The sequence below is a fragment of the Netta rufina genome (genome assembly GCF_964035555.1).
Source record: "Netta rufina genome assembly, chromosome: Z".
NCBI classification, from domain to species: domain Eukaryota; kingdom Metazoa; phylum Chordata; class Aves; order Anseriformes; family Anatidae; genus Netta; species Netta rufina.
Window position 1 is genome coordinate 47,337,008 of NC_140126.1, and position 25,000 is coordinate 47,362,007.

The window sequence follows — 25,000 nt, forward strand, 5'->3', positions numbered from 1 at the left end:
TGTTTTATATCTGAAATGTTAAACAGGGTGCCCCTTCCACTGCAGAGCCCAGTCTGTTTCCTGATGAAATTCATGGATACCTCTATTAACATCCACAGCTCAAGTATGAGAGTTTGAGGAAAGTCACACTTTTCACTGAAATAGCCAAAAATGTGTGATACAACCTTTGTAACTTCCTGATTAACTAACCTGTAATGTCTTCAAGGTGAAGGATCTGTAAGCTGTTGGGAAGAGTGAAAACCAAGGGGTTTTGCCTTCGCCTTTGCACTGACCCAACACCCTGCCATCATGGCTCTTTCCTCCATGAATATCAGATCTACTTCAGGCACACAAAGAAAGCTAAAACTGAAGACTCTCATATATGTTTTTAAATGTACTCTCAGTCTAAGTTGTACCAACAGCAAGCTGGAGTGTTATCAGCCCAAACTGTACTGTTCTCAGCCTACCCAGCCATGAATGTCCAACTATTTGTTCCTTACTGATATTGTATTATACTAGCATAATAAAGGTCAACTTTTCTAATATTTACTTTGTTATCACCTATGTACATCTTTTGACTTCTTTGTTTGCCTTTCTCCTGGTAAATTTGTATAGCATTCCCATGGCACATAGCCCTTCCCCTGTGAAAGCACACTGTGCTCTCAAAGTGAGTGTGCAGAGTGCACCAGGACCTCGACCTGTCCCAGAGGAGCTCAATCCATTCCACTGTGCACCCCTCAACCTCCATCTGCAGCCCTAAGACAATACATTATTCATGATTTCTAAGTTCCAAACACATATAATCCTGGAGCTTTTGCTCCACCACAATACTTCGTTTAATAACATGCCATGGGTATGTGTTGTTTGATGGCACAAAGCCTTCTGGGCTAACAGTCAAGGGCCATAGGGAATGGAGAGTGATAAACCTGGTGTGTCTCAACTATACTATCTACAAGGAATTCTCCCTATCATGTACTATACCACACCCAGCTTTCTTCTCAAAAGGAACTAGGTGGTTTGTTCCAAAAAAAGAACCTAAGTGTATGTTTACTTTACATTTATATTTGTTACCAGGGGACTGGGACCCACTACAGTAATAGATAACCAGGCTATCTGATGGTGAGTTATTAAACAAAATGTATGCCTGTAAGGAGGTCATAACTGCTTCATGGTTTATCATGACAATTTTTTTCAAGTTTTGGGGGGATTCTGGTCTTCAACACAGAAATCACAAAATTTTCCCACTAGCTTCAGCAAGTCAGTATTCTGATTCTGACATATTTGGAGCTAAGCTGCAGAACCATAGATGGTGTGGATGAAAGGTGAGAAGAATAGAGTAATAATAACCGGGGATAAAAACTAAAGCAAATAATTCTCAGCTATACCACATAGCGCATTTTATAAAATTAAAGAATGCAAATAACTGCTAGTTCTGCACATTTTTATAGAGAAATGTGGCTGGATTAGCCGCATTCATGCAAAATACTGAATCATCTAATCACAAGCTGAGAGAGGAAGTATTAAAAAAAGCCCCAAGTTCAGACAGTCCTTGAGATCACTGGAATACGTATTAGAGATGGATGATCCAATTCTGGAAAACTTAAAAAAACTCTTTTCTATTTGAAGATTAGCTGATGAACTGAAAAACTCTATTAAGACTGTAAAACATACTGTGAATTAGCACTTAATTTCAAATGGGGGGTTGTGTCAATGCATTGCTGGGTTGTGGCCATTTACTGGCAGAGGGATTGACAAAAGAAAAGTAACTCTTGTGACATCCAGTTTTGCTGCATCAGGGAAGCTGTATAACACAGCTGAATGCATGATTTTTGCTGCCAGTTAGAAGTGACTTGTAACATACTTGGTGATCATCAATTGGTAACATAACTTTGGATATTTTTAAGAGAAAATATTTGCTTTCTATAAAGAGGTATGAATGTTTACATCAGTATTTTCTTTTTTTGATGATCTGATTCAGCAGCTCCCAATGAGGAGACAGCATATTTTGGTATGTCACAAATACCAGGCCAATCTCAATGTGTTACTGGTCAGGAAAGCTCAGAAGCACGTACCCAAGTGATTCCCTTAAATAATGTCTTTCTAAATCAGAGCCTCTAAGAAGGAAGGGGCAGGATGGTGCTGAGCACTTCTGCAAACCCAACTGGCTGAGCTTGAGCTCAGAAAAGTCACAAAGCACATGCTTAGTTCCAAGCCTGTTCAGCAGTCTGTTCCTATTCATTCCAAGATTTAAGTGGGCAGAAAAAGTGTGGACTTCATTATATGTTAATAGTCACGAATATAATTAAGCGGCTTGCTGAATCAAAGCCTTAATAAGGTGTCTAATTAGTCCTTGGTCAATCCTGGGTGGTAAAAACATTATTGGCATGTTTTTTGCTTTTTCTCCTGGTCCAGAAATACCACAAGAAATTCTGCAGCAGTGTCACTCAGAATTATTTCAACAGAGTATATCAACTCCAGATTAGGATACATCCACACATTTAAGGAGTCTTGTCTGTGGGAGACTTGGACCTATCCTATGCATTGTCCCACATGAAATGTCCACAGCTCACCCTGTTCCATCCCACCACAGCATTTTTACACATCTCTTTTCACATTCAGTGCTGTAAGCACAGATGCAGAACAGAGCAGGTCCCAGCTCCCTCTCTGCCAAGGCAAAATCACCACTTGGCAAAACGTAGCTGGTGAGCAGAGCAACTATTCTGCTTCAGCTTTTCTGCATAATGCAGTTTTGTGGTAGCCAAGTGTTCAGAAAATCTGGCCTTACTTTTTGTTCTCAGTTCATGGTGAGAGACACCACACCATTAGAAGGAAAAAACACTAATTTGACATGAAAAAAAATGGAAAAAGTGAGAGTCCAACTTAACCATCTTGTAAGACAAATATTTAGAGATGCAGGTGGCTGAAAATTTGCAAATACACTCCCTATAAATTGTGAAATGTCTACAGTTTATGTAGACATTTCTTACTTTAAGGCTTACTTAAAGCCTTAAAAAAAAAAAAAAAAAAAGTAAAAAAAAAAAAATCTTATTAGTACTGTCCCAAGTCCCTTCGTGTCTACTAGAAACTTTCAGACTTGGTATTGCTCTGATGTTTTGTCAAATATCCAGGCAAATAAATCTCATTTTGATTATGTCTGTAAAGTTATGCTTTAGACTAGAGATCTCCTAGAGCTCTGTCTTCAATAAAAAGGGGAAGAAGTGGAACTACTAATTTAGTTTCTTTAAAAGGCATGTATTTTCATGCACATTAAATCCATCTGTTTCTGAAATGTATGCCTTTCTTCAGTGTGTAATTTGATAAAACCCAAAGGAAAGCCTTAGAGCTCCAAACTTAAAGCAGCAAGGGAGAGAGAATGAGTAAAACTGAGAGCATAACATGGCTGGGAACTTCAGAAAAAGAAAAAAAAAAAAAAAAAAGAAAAAAAAGCTACCATATTTTTAGAATGCAAAGATGTTAGCAACCCACTCAGAGGATCTTGACATAAACTCTCCACGCAATGTTAAACTTCTAGGAAAAAAATAAATTAATCCCATTAGTCTGTATTCCGGACACTATTGCTGTAATCGCGCAATCAGAGAGAGGCAGGGATACGTATTAATAAAGTATGTTCACCTCTATACTGAGACTTTAGCTCTCCACTTTAGGTATGATATGTGCCCAGACTTATGCTATGGCTACTATTTTATATTCATCTTTATCTCAAGGAAATTTTATTTCAATGTACTTCAGAAATTCAATGTCTATTTCACTAAGTTAGAGAAACTTTCAGATCTCCATAGTAGCATCACACACACAGGAGTGCCATCAGATATGACTTTAAATAGACCCCTATGACATTTCCAAGCTGAGTGTCAGGATCCCTAAATCACTTGGCTTTTTTTTGCAACTCAAAAATTTTTCAACATAACACTGAAATCATTAACCATGACCACAATGGATCTAGGTAGGATTGTGTTAAAGATTGTCTGTTGCTATAAGTTATTCCACGGAAACAAACAACTGGAACCCAAAATGGTGATATCTAATTAAAATATGGAAAATTAAACTTCACTTTAAGGATTGTGACTTTAAGGACTTGACTTCACAGACATTTCTTTTGCTGTTTTCAGCAGAAAGTGGATGGTCTGTACACAAAATAGCAAATCTTCAAAGTACACCAAGCAGGAGCCTATAATTCGCAATTTATATTACTTGGAAGTTATGCTGTGGTTTCATAACTTTTCTATACATGGGGCCACAATTAGGGCTCAAAATAAAAGCTACAAAATAATTTTTGCAGCATACTTTTTCTTTGTAGCTAAGAAAAAAACAACTTTCTTTACTTGTATTTGCTTCACGTGAATAGGAAAATAATTCCAAGGATGCTCTTAAGTTTTCTTCAAGTGGCTTGTTTGTTCACTCTTGTGCAAAAATACGTGCTGGGAACCAAGATGAATCTAAGCATCTGGGTACTCTGTGCTAGGACCTCACAGTTTAAGCCTTTGGCATTCTGTTCTCTGCAGCTGCTGTTTGTTTTGTTCTCTTGTGCAGCTTGATGTTCATTTTTTCTTGCTTGCCCTTTCCATGAGGAATGCATCTTCTTGCTCTAGAGATCCTTTCAAAGCTTCTCCATCCCACCCAGTGGCATCCCACAGAAGGGATCCTCCTGCACCCACCACGGCACTTGGGCTCCCGGGATTGCTTTTCTTGGCATCTGTCTGCTTGCAGGTCAGGTACATGGGCAGAAAAAAAAAAAAAAAAAAAAAAAAGAGAGAAGAAAAAATCAAATTAGGAGATGAACTGATGTAATTGGCTCTTGAAAAGATTGGCATTGATTTACTCTGACACGAAACCCTCCTAACACCACACTGACCACAGAGGAAACTTAAAAGGGCAATTGTTATATATGGGCTACAGGGAGGATCTAAATTTAAAGTTGCACCACCATAGCTCTATCAGTGGGGCTGGGAAAACAGGAGGGGAACTTTTGCTTAAACATTCATTTCAGAAAAAATGCTTGGATAGATGCCAATAAAAATGTGTACTTCACAGATGAAGAGGTGTTCTGTCTCCTAAGTTGGGGTTAACCACACCACCCCATGTTCTTTTATGTGTGTATTATTTCATCACACATAGAGGAGGCTGGCAGCCCTAACACCATCAGTGCTTTGGGTAGAGCCAGGTCCTCACTGTATGTGAGAGTCAGGCCTTTGGAGTTGGGTTACACACAGATGTTGCCTCCAGGGAGAACAGAGGCTGTTTGTAGCTCACTGGCAAGCACCTCTCTGAAGGTTCTTTAGAAGCTGAAATTTTGATCTGGCTTTTTAAACGTAAAGGGTGGCATTCCTGTGAGTGTTCTCCATTAGTCACTTTAACACATTATCCACACATTCTGCAATGCAATCAGACCCTTGATGCAGCCTGGCGATGTGGATGGAGTAAGGAATTGCCAGGGTGCCATCATCATTTCCATGACAACGGGCTGCAGTACCATCAACAGTAAAGTCTGAGAAGCAGCAAGCTTTGAGTTCCCAGGAAAGGCCTACAAACACAGCAAGAGAGCTTACACCTGTCCCTTGCAAAGGCAGTGGGAGAAATAAATCACTCCTTTTGTAATTCTTCTAATGCATATTGGGTGGCTATATAACACAAGATCCCATTTTACGTTGTATGTTTCCATTTCCATTGCAGTTCCTTTCTAATTGATGCCATTGGACTGCTCAACTCTAGAGAATGCATAGAAGAAATTATTTTGAACTATTTTTCTCATGAAAAAATATCATTTTCTGTCCTCTTTTTGCACACAGCCTCAGAAGAAAGGGTATATGAGAGATTTCCTGTCCAATGTTATGCATTAATGTCAGAAGTGGAGAAAAAAGATTTGTCATACTGAAAGGTGACTTCACAGCCTTTGTCTAAGTGAAAACCAACAAGGGTAAGGCAGCAAGGCAAATGGGTAAAAAATAAATCACACATTACACAAACTAGTGAAAAACTAACTTTCCCCCTATTTCTCCCCTTCTGAACATTTATACCTATGCAGGTACACAAAAATACCATGTAAATCATATTTACAGAATCACAGAATCACAGAATTTCTAGGTTGGAAGAGACCTCAAGATCATTGAGTCCAACCTCACAACTAACAGTCCCCACTAAACCATATCCCTAAGCTCTACATCTAAACGTCTTTTGAAGACTTCCAGGGATGGTGACTCCACCACTTCCCTGGGCAGCCTGTTCCAATGCCTCACAACCCTTTCAGTAAAGAAGTTCTTCCTAACATCTAACCTAAAACTCCCCTGGCGCAACTTAAGCCCATTCCCCCTTGTCCTGTCACCAGGCACGTGGGAGAACAGGCCAACCCCCACCTCACTACAGCTTCCTTTAAGGTATCTGTAAAGAGCAACAAGGTCACCCCTGAGCCTCCTCTTCTCCAGGCTGAACAAGCCCAGCTCCCTCAGCCGCTCCTCGTAGGACTTGTTCTCCAGGCCCCTCACCAGCTTCGTCGCCCTTCCCTGGACCCACTCAAGCACCTCAATGTCCTTCTTGTAGTGAGGGGCCCAAAACTGAACACAGTACTCGAAGTGCGGCCTCACCAGAGCCGAGTACAGAGGGACAATCACCTCCCTTTCCCTGCTGGCCACACTGCTTCTTATGCAAGTGTCGTGGTTCCGCTCGAGTGGGCAGCCGAGCTCCACCACAGCCGCTCTCTCACTCCCCCTCCTCAAAGAGGAATGGGGAGAAAATATGTGAAAAGGGCTCAAGGATTGAGATAAGGACGAGAAAATCACGCAATAATTATTGTAACGGGCAAAACAGACTCGGCATAAGGAGATAGTAAGATTTATTGCCTACAACTAACAAGTGAGAGAAGTGAGAAAACAAAGAAAAAAAAACAAAAGCACCTTCCCCCCATCCACCCTCTTCCGCCTCCTCCCCCCGAGCGGCGCAGGGGAACGGGGAATGGGGGTTATGGTCAGTCTACAGCACTTCTTCTCTGCTGCTCCTTCTCGGTCACTCTCGTCCCCTGTGCTGTGGGGTCCCACCCACGGGATGCAGTCCTTGATGAACTGATCCGGCGTGGGCTTCCCACAGGCAGCAGCTCTTCCAGAACTGCTCCAGATATGGGTCCGTACCACGGGGTCCATCCCTCAGGAGAAAACTGCTCCAACCTGGCTCCCCTACGGGCAGCAGCTCCTGCCAGATCACCTGCTCCTGCGTGGGCTCCTCTCCACGGGCTACAGGTCCGGCCCAGAATCTGCTCCGGCAGGGGTCTTCCACAGGCGGCAGCCTCCATCGGTGCAGGGCCACCTGCTCCACCGTGGTCTCCTCCACGGGCTGCAGCGTGGAACCCTGCTCCACCGTGGTACTCCATGGGCTGCAGCGGGACATCCTGCTTCACCATGGTCCTCACCACAGGCCGCAGGGGACTTCTGCTCCGGCGCCTGGAGCACCTCTCCCCCTCCTTCTACACTGACCTTGGCGCAAGGCTGTTCCTCACTCCTCTCACTCTCCCGGCTGCTGTGTGGCGCAGCGTTTTTTCCCTGTCTTAAATATGCTCTCACAGAGGCGAAAAACAACATCGCTTATTGGCTCGGATCTGCAAAACAATGGGGCCCTTCCCAAACATGGGGCAGCTTCTAGATCTTTCTCACAGAAACCACCCCTATGGCTCCCTGCTACCAAAACCTTGCCACGTAAACCCACTACAGCAAGCCAGGATGCTGTTGGCCTTCTTGGCCACCTGAGCACACTGCTGGCTCATATTCAGCCGACTATCAACCATCACTCCCAGGTCCTTCTCTGCCTGGCAGCTCTCCAACCACTCATCTCCCAGACTGTAGCTCTGCTTGGGGTTATTGCGCCCCAGGTGCAGGACCCGGCACTTGGCCTTATTGAACTTCATGCAGTTGACCTCAGCCCATCGGTGCAGCTTATCCAGATCCTCCTGCAGAGCCTTCCTACCCTCAAGCAGATCGACACACGCACCTAGCTTGGTGTCATCTGCAAACTTACTGAGGGTGCACTCAATGCCCTCATCCAGATCATTGATGAAGATATTAAAGAGGACCGGCCCCAGCACCGAGTCCTGGGGAACGCCACTAGTGACTGGCCTCCAACTGGACTTGGCTCCATTTACCACAACTCTTTGGGCCCGGCTATCCAGCCAGTTTCTAACCCAACGAAGCATGCGCCAGTCCAAGCCAAGAGCAGCCAGTTTCTTGAGGAGAAAGCTGTGGGAGACGGTGTCAAAAGCCTTGCTGAAGTCAAGGTAGACCACATCCACAGCCGTTCCCTTGTCCACCCAGCGCATCACTTTGTCATAGAAGGAGATCAGGTCCATCAAGCAGGATCTGCCTTTCATAAACCCATGCTGACTGGGCCTGACCGCCTGCTTGCCCTGCAAGTGCTGCATGATGACTCTCAAGAGGATCTGCTCCATGAGCTTCCCTGGTACTGAGGTCAAACTGACAGGCCTGTAGTTTCCCGGGTCTGCCCTCCGGCCCTTCTTGTAGATGGGCGTCACATTTGCTAGCCGCCAGTCAACTGGGACCTCCCCCAATAGCCAGGACTGCTGATAAATGATGGATAGTGGCTTGGCCAGCTCCTCTGCCAGTTCTCTCAGTATCCTCAGGTGGATCCCATATGGCCCCATCAACTTGTGCACATCCAAGTGCTGTAGCAGGTCACCAACCTGTTCTTCGTGGATAGTGAGGGCCACATCCTGCTCCCCATCCCCTTCCACCAGCTCAGGGTACTGGGTATCCAGAGAACAACCGGTATTGCTGCTAAAGACTGAGGCAAAGAAGGCATTAAGCATCTCCACCTTTTCCTCACCTCTTGTAACTAAGTCTCCCCGCACATCCAGTAAAGGATGGAGATTCTCCTTAGTCCTCCTTTTTGTGTTGATGTATTTATAAAAATGTTTTTTGTTATCTTTAACAACAGTAGCCAGATTGAGCTCCAGGTGAGCTTTGGCCTTCCTAATTTTGTCCCTGCACAGCCTCGCTACATCCTTATAGTCCTCCCTAGTGGCCTGCCCACTTTTCCAAAGATTATAAACCCTCTTTTTTCTCCTAAGCTCAAGCCACAATTCTCTGTTGAGCCAGGCTGGTCTTCTTCTCCGCCAGCTCATCTTTGGGCATGTGGGGACAGACCGTTCCTGCGCCATTAAGATTTCCCTCTTGAAGAGCACCCAGCCTTCCTGGACCTCTCTGCCCTTCAGAACCGCCTCCCAAGGGACTCTACCAACTAGTGCCCTGAGCAGCTCAAAGTCAGCCCTCCGAAAGTCCAATACAGCGGTTTTACTGGTCCCCTCCCTGGCCTCGCCAAGAATAGTGAACTCCACCGTTTCGTGGTCACTCTGCCCAAGACAGCTCCCGACAATCACATCCTCCACCAGTCCTTCTCTGTTTGTGAAGAGAAGGTCTAGCAGGGTACCACCCCTGGTAGGTTCACTAACCAGCTGGGTCAGGAAGCATCTTCCACGCTCTCCAGAAACCTCCTAGACTGCTTTCTCTGGGCTGTGTTGTGCTTCCAGGATATGTCAGGGAAGTTGAAGTTCCCCACGAGTACAAGCGCTGAAGATTTCGCAGCTTCTGTCAGTTGCCTGTAATACTCCTCATCCGTCTCCTCATCCTGGTTTGGCGGTCTATAACAGACCACGACCAGGACACTAGCCTTGTTTTCCCTGCCGATCCTAACGCAAAGGGGCTCAACCTTGTCATTCCCACCCTTGAGTTCTACAACAACGAAAGACTCTCTAATATAGAGAGCCACACCACCACCCCTTCTGTGCTGCCTGTCTCTTTAATGCTAACATTAAAATCCCACAGAGTTCCCTCTGGTCAATTCACTCAGAAGATACAATCCTAATGGATAGACTTATTAACATTGAGATGGTTGTCATTGGCAAAAGATAGCAGGAGAACATCACCAAGTTGAAATCAATCCAATCAAAATTTTTGACCTTGCCACAAGCTCAAAGCAAATGGAGGCAGATCATTTTACAAGATGTTAGCAGCTGGCCCTCAACAGCATTTTTCCCCCAAAGTAAAGATAACTGAAGCCTCTTCCTCTGGATGCAAACACTGGACCTCTGAAAGAGCCAACCCAAATACACTGTTAAAGGGATGTAACCCAGTCCTGAAAACACCATTTCCAGATAACAAAAATTTAGCCACATAATATTAATGTCTATTATACTTGTAGTTTAAAATATATGTGTTACCTTCACAAAGTTTGAAAGATTCCTTTAAACCAATTTCAAATCAGCTGTTTGTATCATGGAATAATAGAATAATAGAATAATAGAATGGCTTGGGTTGGAAGGGACCTGTAAAAATCATCTGTATGAAGAATATTTATTACATGGTCATTTCCAGTCTGGTCATTAAAAATAAAAATAAATAAATAAATAAATAAATAAATAAATAAAAGTTGATTGCTTAACACATGCAGAGAGAATATTATTTCAGAGAATTACATTGTAAAATCTTCCATTAATGCAAATATTTGAAAGGAAAAGTAATACTACATCAACAGCTGATTCTGGCACAAGTTCATTTCTCATTAAAAATCAGTGACCACTGGATTAGTGGATAAAATTAGCACCCAGTCCAATTGCTTAGAAACTGAATGGGAGTGGAGCTCTCTGGAAAAAAAAAAAAAAATACTAGTTGTTTACGTTAACTGGAGAAAGAAGTACAGGAGGATGTCTTTTGGGGCTGGTAACCTACACAGAGAAGAGACAGGTTAGCTTCCTGGTGATACAATGCTTCCTCAGACACAAAGTGGATCTGACTGTGTATGTGGGCCTAAGAGGCAAGAGCAGCTCCTGTCCATCAGAATGGCACTGCACTCTGAATCTCTCTTTAACAACTGATCATAAAACATTGTTCAAGTAAAGTGAAGGAACAGCAAACTCCTCTTGCTAGGCTAGAGGTGTTTATCTCAAAACCAAACTGTATGTGGGTAATATTCTATTCTCCATTGATTTCCTTTAGATCAAAACAAATTTGGTAGCTTGGATCTTCATGGTGACAGAGCATGTATGGACTACATTGCATTGATGTTTTTCTCAACATTTGTAGGAGTATCTAAAAATGCTGCCTTCTTCAGTTTTAAATAACTCACCATGAGTCTCTCTTTCAAAGTCCCCAAATCTGGAGTCAAGCAGCTCTGAGAGAATCATGTTTCCACTACCCATTTACCTACTCCCAGAAAGTGCTAGCCTTCTTGGCTATGGATCAAGTCTCAGCTCTGAGGATAGCCAAAACTTCAAAGAACCACTTCCTCTTTTTTCTCCACAGCACCCTTCTGCAGTTCTTAGACTGACAATCAACCAGAGATTTTTCTTCTGTTCCACACCTGCAGAGAAAAGAAATTATAAGTTAGAAAGTGAAGGCTTTATCTTTCAGCCACAAGTGTTGTGCCCATTCCCAGTCACATGTTGCAAGTTCTCTGGTACAAAGACCATCTTGATGGTATGGTGAGTTGAGTTGAGTTGAGTTGAGTTGAGTTGATTTGGGTTGGGTTGAGTTGATTTGGGTTGGGTTGAGTTGGGTTGAGGAGAGGAGAGGAGAGGAGAGGAGAGGAGAGGAGAGGAGAGGAGAGGAGAGGAGAGGAGAGGAGAGGAGAGGAGAGGAGAGGAGAGGAGAGGAGAGGAGAGGAGAGGAGAGGAGAGGAGAGGAGAGGAGAGGAGAGGAGAGGAGAGGAGAGGAGAGGAGAGGAGAGGAGAGGAGAGGAGAGGAGAGGAGAGGAGAGGAGAGGAGAGGAGAGGAGAGGAGAGGAGAGGAGAGGAGAGGAGAGGAGAGGAGAAGACACTGTTTCATTCAGCTTCTAATCAAAGTTGGCTCTACTTTTCAAAATATGCAAATAGGGGCAGAGATTTCCTTACATTCATATCTTTTCTTTACTCTAAAAGAATAAACTTTTTTTCTGAGTCACAAATAATTCAAAACATATGATTCCTTTTTTCTCTTTGCCAGAAGTGTAAGCCCCTCCCGCCCCTTCAGAAAGAAAAGGAAAAATAGTCCTAAAACAAAACAGGCCACAGTTCCTCTATCTATATCCACTGAGCATTTTTGATCATACAAGGCTGTTACTTTTAAACTTTCCCATCACAATCATTTTCTCTGTACGCCCAAATTGGTTGCAAAGTTTTTCCACATCTCTTTCATGATGTGAAAGCACAGGGATGTGCTTTCCTAGAACTGCCTGCAAAGCAGCATGCCAGGAAGTTACAACTCCAGTGCTCCCTCTACACATATAAAATCTCCTCTTTGGCAATCACATCTTACAAGAATAGGCAGATTCAAACATGGAACAGCCATCAGTGTTAGTAGGGATGATTCCCAGGGAAAAATTTCTTTCCACCATGCCACAAGCATCCTCCGTAAACAAGTGGGATCACAGATCCCACTTGCAACAAACGGGACATGTGGGGAACCTCAACAGAAGAGAAAAAGTTTTACATCATAGAAAGCATAATCCCTGAAGTTGATATATGGACATGGGAACCCTTTTAAGGAAGGATTTACAGACTCATATTTATGAAAAAGTGTTACATTGCTTTGGAAGTATTCTGTCTTTAAATAAATAAATAAATAAACAAATTAAATAAGTGGAAACAACCAACTAAACAAACAAAAAACTAGGACAAACTCATGTCTGGCAGTGTTATTTACTCTTTCAGTGCTGCAGCAATGAACTCTCATGAGTGTGCCATTTAGTACAGATTGCTCAGTACTCACTTCCTAAGGAGCTCAGCACCCAAGCACTTCCATATAAATGTACTCACACAGACTTAACCTGCTCTGGAATTAACTTAAACTTCTCTGGAATTCACTTTTCCTCCAAGTGGGTCCTTGATCCTGGGACCATCTTTTCATCTACCTTTCTACAGACCTAATACAATACAGATTTTCATTGTCTGCTAACTTTGTGATTGCATAATAAAAATGTCCACAACTTTGATCACAAAGAAGAGCCAACTTCCTTGAAATGTAACTGGTAGCATGCAGAAAATGATAAAGGTTAGCAACATTGAAAAGGTGCAGGTGTTGAAACATGGTCTTCTTCCCATCGTGAGAAGTGCTTAACTTCTGTTGAGTGCTGATAAAAATAATTGTTCACAAACATAATGCATTCATTGTTTTTAGAACTGAACAGTGTGCTTGTACCGGCTTTACAGGAATGCTGGGAGGATAACAGCACTAAAGATCACACAGTGTTCAGATATCACAACAAAGAGGGCCTTGGAGACGTGTCAGAAAGACAGAGGGGTGCTCAGTATACTGCACATCATGCATGAAATCAGAGAAGGAGCAGGCTGTCACAATGAATCAGAGAGGCTCCCTCTCCTCCCTGCTCCTTCCAGGGCTGCACACTGCCACAACCTGAGCTGGAAAAGCTGGAAAGGAAAACTCAGTCCTCTCCCAAGAGAAGAAACACCATGGAGCCATTTCTCCAAGTGCAGCTCTGCTCTCAGCACCTGCTGCCCTGTGTAGCTCTTGGCAGGCAGTAGGGCAAAAGAAAGAAAAATCAGAAACAAAAAACCCTTGGAATCAGTGAGTCAATTAATCACCAAACACTTTCTTTGTCTGTGATGCCATGTGTTCTTCCACCACAAACCCTTCCCCTCAAAGCACTTTGTAAAATAATTTAATTAAGAGATGACAGAGCCTTCAGATTAAGCCAAGTCAAACAGATATGATATGGTCTCTGCTTTGAACTTTGAACAGTTTCAGAAAATTTTGGAAAAAAAAAAAAAAGGAAGAAAGAAAATAAAAGGGAAAAAGAAGAAGAAGAAGAAGAAGAAGAAGAAGAAGAAGAAGAAGAAGAAGAAGAAGAAGAAGAAGAAGAAGAAGAAGGAAGAAGAAGAAGAAGAAGAAGAAGAAGAAGAAGAAGAAGAAGAAGAAGAAGAAGAAGAAGAAGAAGAAGAAGAAGAAGAAGAAGAAGAAGAAGAAGAAGAAGAAGAAGAAGAAGAAGAAGAAGAAGAAGAAGAAGAGGAACAAGACCAAGACCAAGACCAAGACCAAGACCAAGACCAAGACCAAGACCAAGACCAAGACCAAGACCAAGACCAAGACCAAGACCAAGACCAAGAACAAGAACAAGAACAAGAACAAGAACAAGAACAAGAACAAGAACAAGAACAAGAACAAGAGAAGAAGAAGGTATGTGTTATGCACAACAGCAGCACTCACCTGCTAAAGACCATGCCCTGCATGGTACCACTGAGTAGAAATTAAGGAATTACTCCTACTACCCCACATCTCCAGTCTCATATGTAGCACTCTCAGATCCAGACAATATGTTGAAATAAGCTTTCCACCACCAATGACAGGTATCAGATCAAGACACCTTTCCATTTGTGAAAGCACAGGAGTTGCTGGGACTCAGGGGTAACCCCTAAGTGGCAGATACACAAAAGCAGATGAAGCATCGGTTTCCCTATGATGCCTACGGATCCCAGGCACTTGGCAGTGAATAGTCAGTATGAAGCAGAACAGGAGCAATAAGTCTTCATTTGAAACTTATTATGTACAGACTGGATAATTGGAAACTGTATCCAGAAACATAAGATCAAGATCCGGATTGCTGCTGATCTTCTTAATTTTCTCCCTTTTCTCATGTCTAGCTTTCCTTTCTAGTCTTTTTCATCCATTCAGATGAAGCTTTACACATAAAGGATTGCCCTACATATTTACGATCTTAGCAGAAAATAGCTAGACTTCTCTCTGCTTTTCCTTTCCCTTAGTTTAATGAAGGTCAAATTACTGGTATAACCAAAGGAGGTCCTAGGGACCTCGGACATCTCACATCACCCTTTAAGTACCCCTTTTCATTTAAAGAATCTACAGAATAAATTTGATCTGCATTATGACTAGCACTCCAAAATAACAACCTGAAGGTGTTATTATTTTTTTATGCTTCAAAGACACAAGATCTGTTAAATATGGAGAGCTGTACAGGAGATGTAATAAACTGAGACCTAAGTTCACAGCAGAATAAAACAGTGGAATCTGACATGCACCCACATTGTTACTACAGCAAAGTTACACAGCTCTGTTCGTGAGCTCTGCTCTGAGCCAGATGCAGACAATGGAAGTACTAATCTGCATGGATTTCGCAGCAGATGTCTCTTGCAAAAGCAGAGCTCTGAGACTTAATATGTTGTTTCAGGTTTATCAGAGGGCAGAGTGACACTTCCAATCCCTATGAAACATCTACCTGCAATTAAGTGTTGATTTACAACCTCATTCAAGAGGTCCTTACTTCCTGCTCTTGCATACAGATTTCCCCTGCCATCACCTTTCAACATAGCCTTTTATTTTATCCTTTGTTACATTTATTTTTGCTGATGTTGTACAACAGAGTAGCTGTCAAGTCACCTACAGGTTTGAACCTTGACTTTTCAATAAGGAAACGGGGAAAATAAAAAAGGCAGAATTTTTCTTTTAAAACCACAAGCAACAAAAAGGGGAGGAGGGGGGGGAGAATTTATAAAGGAAAATATCATTACAGGTTACTGATACCTCTTACCTTTTGATGCAGAAGCTAAGTCTAATGAAGACATTGTCCCATAAAATGTTGGGCAATTATTCTGCAAAATAAGAAAGACTCTCTAAACAACAATAAAATTATTTTTCCTTATGCAGCACAAAAAGATGAACTTAATAAAAAATTCTCTGGACATTAACAAATGGTTAAATAACAGAATACAGATACCACTCTCACTGATTCCATAGATGCACCTGACAGCCTTAATATATGATGATATATAGTATAATATAATAACTGGAGCCCTGAGGCAGACTGTGTGAAAGTGGTGCAAAGGAACCCTTGATTTCCAAAGAGCTTGTTTATCAAGAAACAATATGAAGAACCATAGGTACAAAGAGACTCCTGCAAGTCTTAGAAAAAAAAATATTGCAGGCCAATGGATCTGGAAAAAAAAAAAAAAAAAAAAAATCATGTAACCAAGAGAGGCTTTTCTTACAGTGCTGTAGAAAACACACCCATGTCAGTCAAAGACAATGAGACAAGAATTCATTCCTGGACTTGTATTTGGTAGTCAACAAAGAGCTCCACACCTGATTCAACCACAAGACATGACAGGAGATGTCAGAAGGCTATGCTCATCCACAGAGTCTCTATTTTGGCATGAGCACATAGCTAAGCCCCCGCTGTGGGTGGTTTTGCCTGTGCGAAGTCAAGCCAGGAAGGAATGTGAGAGTGATTCAATCTGCATTGTCGTGGTCTGGGCAGGAGGCCAGTTTTTCCCTCACTGTATTGCACTTCATCAAGACAGGTCCAGCCCGCTATGCTGTTTAAGCAAAAATGCCAGGGTGAAGCTGACAGCACATGCCAGCGCTTGTCTCTGGTGCTGCCAAGCTCTGCTCTGGTGCCAGGAACCCAAACCAGCTGAGAGCACCAGACCGCATCCCAGCCTTATGAGACCTGTGAGCCCTCCAACATGGCATGGGTGAGCCTGTCACACTTGGGTACCTTGAGTGAGGTGGCTCCTCCCTTGGGGCAAATCGACAGGAAAGGTGTTGATCTCAGCAAGTGTAGGACAGTTTGGGTCAGTACCCTGGCCAGCTCAGGACTTCTGAAGCACACCATCTCCACTGCTCCCCATACAGAACCTTGCACACATTTTCATAGCCTTTCAGCATGGTGGGTTGGGCCTTCCATCACCCAAACAACCATCTCTCCAGGGTGAGCAGTATCTTCCCTTGTTGGTTGTGGGGATGTCAGTTACTTGATGCAAAGGTACTCTGCCCTGTCATCAGCCAGCTCCCAGCACCTCAAGCCTCACCTGGCTGTGACAGAGTCCTCATCCTGCACTGTGGCATGGTGGACTTTGAATCACTTTGCCCCACTGATGCCTTTCAGATGGCAGCTGGCCTCCCCCAGGGCACCTCCACTGTCTACACTATGGGGGAATGGCAGCAGCTGGCATGAGTTTGGATTATTGTAACCACTCTGAATGTGTCAGTTATCACCAGACACAGCCTTAAATACCATTTAAAACTTTACCACCATTGTATATTTATTGTCTCTTCCATGAGCGTGCTCAATGCACAGGATGTCATGAATGACCAAGTAATATAATAAGTCTTTCTGCATAGGCTTCACTGGATCGGACCTTTCTTGAGGAAAGACTCTCTGAAACAACAGGAAGAGGAACAGTGAGAGCAGCTCTAACAGTGAGAAGGTGCTCTATTGCTAGTATAACTGGCAGATAGTTCAAAATAAAGAAATACAACCTGAAAGGATATAAAAGACCTGCCTGATATGAAGCTAGGTTCATTTCAGGTGTATTCTTCCTAGGCAGCAAAGAGGCATCATGAACATTTGTTTACAGTACAGATCAAGAACTGAGATGTATTTTCCCTCCAGGTTCCACAGTGCCTTCCAAAAGGGGACCATAGGAATTTAGTCCATATTCCAAGGGAGAACACATAATTATTTTTTTCTCTGTTTTCTCCTTTACTCCTTTTGGGCATTACTGCAAAACAAAAGGAGAATGTGTAAAAATAAAATAGAATGAAAGGTCAAGAGGAAATAAATAATGATTTATTTAAGGCTTTCCCCAAACTAACATGTTTATCTAAAAGCTTTTGTTTAAAAATTTTGAGGAGGGAAAGGGTATAAAATTAGGAAAGAAGAAAATTGAAAGGAAAAATGTTGAGTACCTTTTTCTGTGTTTTGTGATAAAAAGTTTTTAATTAGACAATGCCTACATATCCATTAAAAAAAAAAAAAAAAAACAGTGCTTTCAGTGACAATGTGCAAATGAAGAAAACTTGGAGCTTACCAGCAAAGAGCAGAAATAACATCAACACAGATGACGTTAAAGAGCAGTTACATCAGATGAAGTATATGAACAAATTAGGTGCTGAATGTTCTTTGACTGTTAACATTTTAACTCTAGGTTCCTTCTGAAAAACAGACAAGCAGAAACACTCCTGCACATCCATCCAGAGATGTATCTGCTGATGTGTTCTCTTTCTTCTGGATTGTTTTACAAATCCCATCACTTCTCATTTGCCCAGAATGCTTGGATGTATATCATCTAGGACTCAGAAATAAAAAATAATTGTAGAGAAAAGCATGTATAAAAAAGGAGCAGCCTAAGGAACAGCCCTGGGATCCCAGAGGAAATTGGAGCAGAGCTAAAAAGATTAAAGAATGAGAAAAAGCTGGTTAGAGCCATACTAAACTGCACTAGAACCATATAGTCAGGGACATGCTTCTTTTAGTAGTAAGCTCACAAAAAAAAAAAAAAAAAAAAAAAAAAAAAAAAAAACACTTTTGAAAAACTTTTGTTAGAACTAGACAACTGGAAATGTTTAAACAGAAATGCTTATCTACCTCTCCCCATTTCCATTTTAACCTCATTTCAAAAGCCCATGAAGATTTGAGAATTATTCAAGTCATTCTTTGATTTAGAGGATTTCTGTCTAATGGAGAACAGGACTTCTGGCAAATGATGCAGACCTGGGGGCGGAGGAGGGAGGAATAAACAAGCCTCTCCACCCCTTACAGTAGCAGCCACAGCTTAAGTGGATGCAGGCAGTCTGACTAGAAACCATAATAATGTCTCTGAAGTCCTGTGTAAGGACCATCACTGACACACAGCAGCAGTGGCTGGACAGGCCACCCAGCCCCCAACCTCTGTTGTGTTGAACTGTGGGGAAAGAGTAGGGAAAGGGAAAAAAAAGGAAGATCAAATTAAAATCATTAGACATGTGAGATTCTTAATGCAGTGAAGAACTCAAGGTGAGTTCTCCAATAAAGTGATGTCAGCATCACTTTACTGTGACTGGCCATTTCATCTTAGCCCATTCAAGTTTGCTGAAGTACAGAAATACATTGGGCTGAAAGAAGGACCCTACATTTCCAAGCAATCTCCTCTGAAAAAAAAAAAAAATATATATATATATATATGCATATATATATATATATTGCTTTGTTTATATATAACTGTATATATATATATGCTATATATAAATTGCTTTGTTTATTTTTGATTTAAAAAAAATAGCAAAGGCAAAGCAAAAATTTATGTTTTGCCTTCAAGCCTACTATTTGACAAGGCTTGTTTTGTCCCCTTTCAGCAAGACTCTCACCTTTATCAGTTCATTCAGCTTTATTTAAATTCCTCTGAAAGAGTAAGAATAGTAAGGAAACCAATGTGGTTAAACAGAAAAATAAGGGCAATTACAGAATTAAGAATAAAAAAAGCTGAAAGTTTTTCCAGACAAGGTGTGTAAAGGGAAAATTAAGTCTAACACTAAATGCAAAATTACAGGTGAAAAATGGGAGAAACTAGCAAAGAGACTCAAGCTATGCATTATTATTTTTATTTATTTATTTATTTATTTATTTTTGCATCACAAGTAGTATAAAGCTCAGCAGAATTAATAGGTCCAGCTAACAACCAGGGTGTGGGAGGAGGGTTGAGAGTGAACAAGAGTATTGCAATGAGGTTAAATGAATGCTGTGCACTATCAAGAAGTGCAAACACTGGGGTAATGCCAGACTGAAACTCTTTGTTTAGGAAGAAAGAGAAATAAGAGAAAGTAAAAGGGGTAATTCACCTGAACACCTCTCAAAGACTGAAGCTGCTGAGAAAGAAATTCCAGTACAGATGGGCAAAATGAAGAGTAACTAATCACCAAAACCTCAAGGCATTCACCAAGCAACCCAAACGGAACTCAAGTATGGAAGAACTGAATTACTAACAGAATATGTAGCATTTCAATTCAAACACCTTTGGCATCAGAGAACTGGAGGCCAACATTTTTTTATTTTAAACACCGAGGGAAAATACAGACCTGCTAGGCTAACTACCAAAAATTGAAATCTGCAATGAAGTGCAGAGCCGGAGGGCACTTGGATAAAATATGATCTAATTAAGAAGCGTCTGTAAAGAGATGTCCCTTCCTACAAACTTCTTAGAGGTCTTTGAAGAGATTAAAAACTGTTTACATAAGGGACATTTATATGATACAGTCTACTTGGATTTCTTACAGCTTTTGACACAAACCTTCACCTGAGGCCTCTAAGGACACTAAGCAGCCATGGTACAGGAGGGACAGTCATGACAGATGTAAATGGTTCATAAAAAAGGAGGCCCTAGTGTAAATGCTAGTTCATGCAAAGGAGGCTATCACCCATAGGCAGGTCTGCGTTGTGACCCATATATTTCCATGTGTTCATAAGTGATGTGGAGAACATAAGGTGAGTAAGAAGGTAAAGTTTTTTGATGGTACAAAGTTTCTCAGGGTAGTAAGAAAGACCGTGAAGAATTACAGTGAGACCTGGCTGTCCTGAAAAGTAGTTTCACAAAAAATGTCATCTTAGTGCTTGGCAGCAGCATCCAAAAAGATGTGAAGAACTGACAGCAAAGGAATGTGGAGCAAAACAGATGATATTACAACACTGCTGTGTAAATCTATGGTTTGTCCATGCTTTAATACCATATTCCTTTCTTCTATTTATGTTTGACCATCATTGGCTGGGCAACTCCAATACTATCCTTTCTTATTAAGAAAGCAGTAAGTTACCATTTGAACAGGACTGTAAATGCACAAAAAACTGTATCCTTCAGGGGAGGGTCAAATCTGCTTTAAATTCCAGACTCACCTCCTTAGCAGGTGTAAATCTGCATGGTTGGCAAAGACACCAAAAGATATTGTGCCAGAAATATTTGGGACAAGTAAATACACCACAGGATCTTTTGACATGAAGATTTCAGACATGTATCTTCACTGATGTTTGACTTAATTTAGTTGATATGCACTTCAGATAGAGAATGCATACTGCCACAAATTAAAATTCCGGGTGAGGATAATAAGACACCATTTCAACAGGTATTGAGATATGTAATTATTATTCTTTGGTCTGTGGCTAGAAAAACTGCACAGGGTCACCAGTACAGATGTCTATTCTGGTGCCATAAAGCAAATATACTAACTCATTAGGAGTTCCTTTTACAATCCAGTTGTAAATCTTTATCTCTGAGAAGGAGGCAGTAACATCTCTGCTCTGTAAGAATTCTCACTGAAGAACAACTTCATTTTGGATTTGGCAGACATTCTTGTTGATTCAGAATATCTCAGAGGGATTATTAATATTCCATTACCTTATACTCTAAAAGAGCCACAGCATTTTTGAATCCTGTGTTTGACTTTAATCTTACTTTTACTGATGTTCTGATGCATCCCCTGCTCTGGCCATCTCATCATGCAATACCTGTCTTGCTTCAATAAATCCCAGTTAGCCACAACACACTCAAAAACAATAGGAACGATACCTACCTCTCCAAGTCCTTGTCCTCATTATAGCCAAAGTCATCAAAAACTGTAGTTTAGTGGTTAGTTTCACTTACTTTTTCTTTCCTCCTCAGTCATAACAAAACCAAATTCAAAATGTTTTTTATGTATCTGGCTTTCAGGTTAGCTTATAGGTTTGTGATCTAATTTAATTTAAATCCATTCCTTGCCAGACTGTGTGCAGGCTTTCTCAGTGCCTCTTCCCACATTTTCTCCATCTTTAAAGAATCACCTGGGTTTTTCCCTTTTCCTGCTTTCACAGTAACAGCTGACAAATCATCTTGAGTCTTAAGTTTATGGTTACCTTTTCATCCCAGGAATCTTGCAATCAGTGTGTTAAAGATACTACATAAAAACATAGTACCCAAGATGATCCTGTTACAGGCAGGTTGCTGCTGCTCCCAGCTGCTTTATGAGCACAAAGCAACTTTTCTCCACTCAAAAGAAGAAAAAAAAAATAAAAAAAGGAGAGTAAGAAGTGCCTGATAGCACCCCATATACAACATCAAGAACATCAATTTTCCAGCAACGCAACCAAATGGTGAAATTCCAAAGTTAGACTATGTGCTCCAACCCACCCCTATTCTACCAACCATACAGCACAGAGGGGGTGACCTGGCAACTCTTCCTTATGCGTAGTCCCTCTGTAGCACACACTGAATCAGTATATTTAAAAAAAAAAAAAAAAGTCTTTGTAAAGGGTGTTTCCCCTCACCCCCTGCCTTCCTCCGGAACTGAAGTGACTAAAGCAATAGGCAGCTTGGGCATTATTAGCCACTCTTTTTTGGACACGTGAGACTGCTGGAAACTCTGTGTCAGTTACCACGTCCAAGAGCAGATGCCGTGCCAAGCCATTCATAAATGCCAGTGTTCTCTTCCTTGTTTTAACTTTCTTTTTTTCTCTATTTTTTTTTCCAAGCCACTCACCAGCAGGGCTCTTCCTCACCCTCCCTCCAGCCGATGGTAGTGAACTCCAGAGATTCCTGGCTGCCTTTCCCACTCCTGCTGGTATCAGGATGGGGAGCCACTCCAGCCCTCCAGCTCCCCAGCAAGAAACCACAGGGCTGAGAAGAGGGGAGGAGAGAAAAAGCCTGGCCGCCAAGGGAAACCCCATACCCCTGGCTCCATCCTCAGCTGCAGCAGCCTTCTGAAGGAGTCAGAACTGCAAGGGTGACAGAACACAGATTAAGCAGGCAGTCAGAGGGAGGATTCCTAAGATATTTTCCAGCTGGGGTTTCAAAAGGGGCAAGAACAGCTACATTTTTCTGATTTGAAAAACCTGCTACCAGCTGTGGTGGCTGCAGAATTGCCCATCCAAACTTGCCTAAGGCTCTTGGACCAGCCTTTCTCCCCAGCTCCTGAGCAGACAGATTTCCTTAACTGCTCATGACTGGCCCAGAGCTGACAGAGGGGCTCTACGCTACTTCTCTTACCAGCTGATGCTCAGGACTTACAGGAAAACAGTGTACCCCACTGCACAGGTACAACCTGGGACTTCTGCAGCTTGGGGATATGGAGCCACCAAGGCTGGCCTGAGCAACACAAACACCCCAGCCCTGCCCATGGTCTCTGTCTCAGCACCACCTTCACCTGACTGGATCAGCAGTCCACACATACCTTCCCCTCAACATTCATTGAAAAACATATTTCCTTGCATTCGTATCAAATGTGGAACTGCTTGAAGAAATTGTAAACATACCAAGCCTTGTATTTTTCACATTTACTCTATGAAATGGGGTGACTTCTGGCTGACTAAGTAAAATGAGATGGGTTTTCTTCCATACTTCAATTTCACTGGAAAAACGAGGAGTACAAGGCAGCATCACTCCAATAGCAACATTCCCAACACAGATTCCCTCTGAGGCCAAAGGAGGAAGATTACAACACTGTTTATCTGTTTTGACGTGTGCAGGAAATACGAATTTCTAAAGAAGTGCTAGACTCTATCACAAGCAGACAGAGAAGCAATGCCAGGGGGCAGCAGCCATCGGAATGGGTCTTGTGAGGCTTGGGGGCCTTGTGGGTGACACAAGCAATGGTCTCCATCCTCCCCTGCAAAGCACTGCCCAGAGCCTCCCTGGGAAGATGCAGCAATGTGCCTGCACTCCCGGCTCATAGAGACACACTACGGCACTGCTTCTTGTGAGCTGGGAACAGGGCAATGTCATCACTGTCTGCTGAGGGCGGGGAGAGACTGCTAACAAGGAGACACATACCCTCACTGGGAAGGTGCTGTAGAGTTAGTGTGTGACAGAGCAAAGTTTGAGATTTCTTGAAGTCAGAAGAAGAAGCCTCCTCACAGTGTTACAGGCCATTCTTAAAAAGGAGGACTGATTTGGCTCTTGAGTCCCTGGAGTGAATCAGGTGAAGCAGTTCACAGAAAAAAATGCACACTTTGATATCATTCATGACAGGCAACTTATTTAGAGAATCAGCAATTGGCCTTGCAAACCAGGATGTGCCCTCAGAATTGAATCTGAAGTATACAGCAGATAAGAAATTAAACCTGTTTCTCCAAAGCCCTTACTGGGCAGACCTTTTTCTTTCTTCTGTGATTTTTAGGTGCCCTTCAAAGGCATTTCAACGTGTACATTGGTCTGGGACTTCAGAGTGTGTCTGATTTAATGACAAGAAGAGAGGTAAGAGCTCCTACACTTCTTCCGCTTCCTTTCAGAGATACCACTGCTTCTGAGGCAACAAATTTTCCATAATGATGCAGGCTAAACCAGAGACAAGTCTCTTGTTTTTCAGAGGAGATTAAAAGAATACTTCTATTTCTTTTTACTGCCACACTAGTGGTCCATTACCAAGCCTTTCCTCAGGATACCAGTGGGTATACGATAGTCCCTTGCTAGGTTTCTGAGCCAGTGCCTTAATATCTAAGGCAGTCTGGAAGAAACACAAATAATCCCATACTGGCTTGCAAGGAAGAGAAAACTTGCATGCAACACTGAATGAACGTCCCAGAGAAGCAGTGACCAATGATTCACTTTGAGTAATGCTGACTCACTTCAAGGTACTTTCCATGTACACACGCACACGCTGAGAGAGTGAGCGAAAATAAATGCCTGATCTCAAGAAAGTTCAAACTAAATATTGTTGTAACCTTTTACTTTACCCAGAGAGAAAAATCAGTCTTCTTTTTATGGAGAGAGACTGTTTGGCAGAGCAGCCAAAACCAGTTGTTTTTGTTTTCACAGGAGTTTCAAATCCAGAGATAACTGTTAAGGACAAGTTTTTAGGGTGTGTGGGGCAGGCCACAAAATTGCAAGTGCTTAAAGTCTGGAGTATGTAAACAAAGGCTTGCAAATGCTGCAGGGCCTCAGCATGGACTCATGTCTCAAGGGATGGGGCAAAGCCAAGTGTGCTGGCAGGATGGTGACTGAGAAGCATTTGCAAAGCTTTGCCATGCTGAAAATGATACCAGAAGTTGGGCAGTGTAACGCATTTTACTGACAAGCTGGCAGAGGTAGCTCACTTCCGAGCCAGGAACCCCCAGCCCAGTTCCTCTCTCCCTGAAGAGAGGAATACAGAAATACATCCTTGCTGAAATCCTCCCCAGTCTGTAGGTGCATGGACTTGGCTGAAGGAGCATGAGGACACTGCTCTGGACCAATGGTGCTTCTGTTCCCCTGTCTGCTGCCTTGATCTGCCATAGTGAGCTA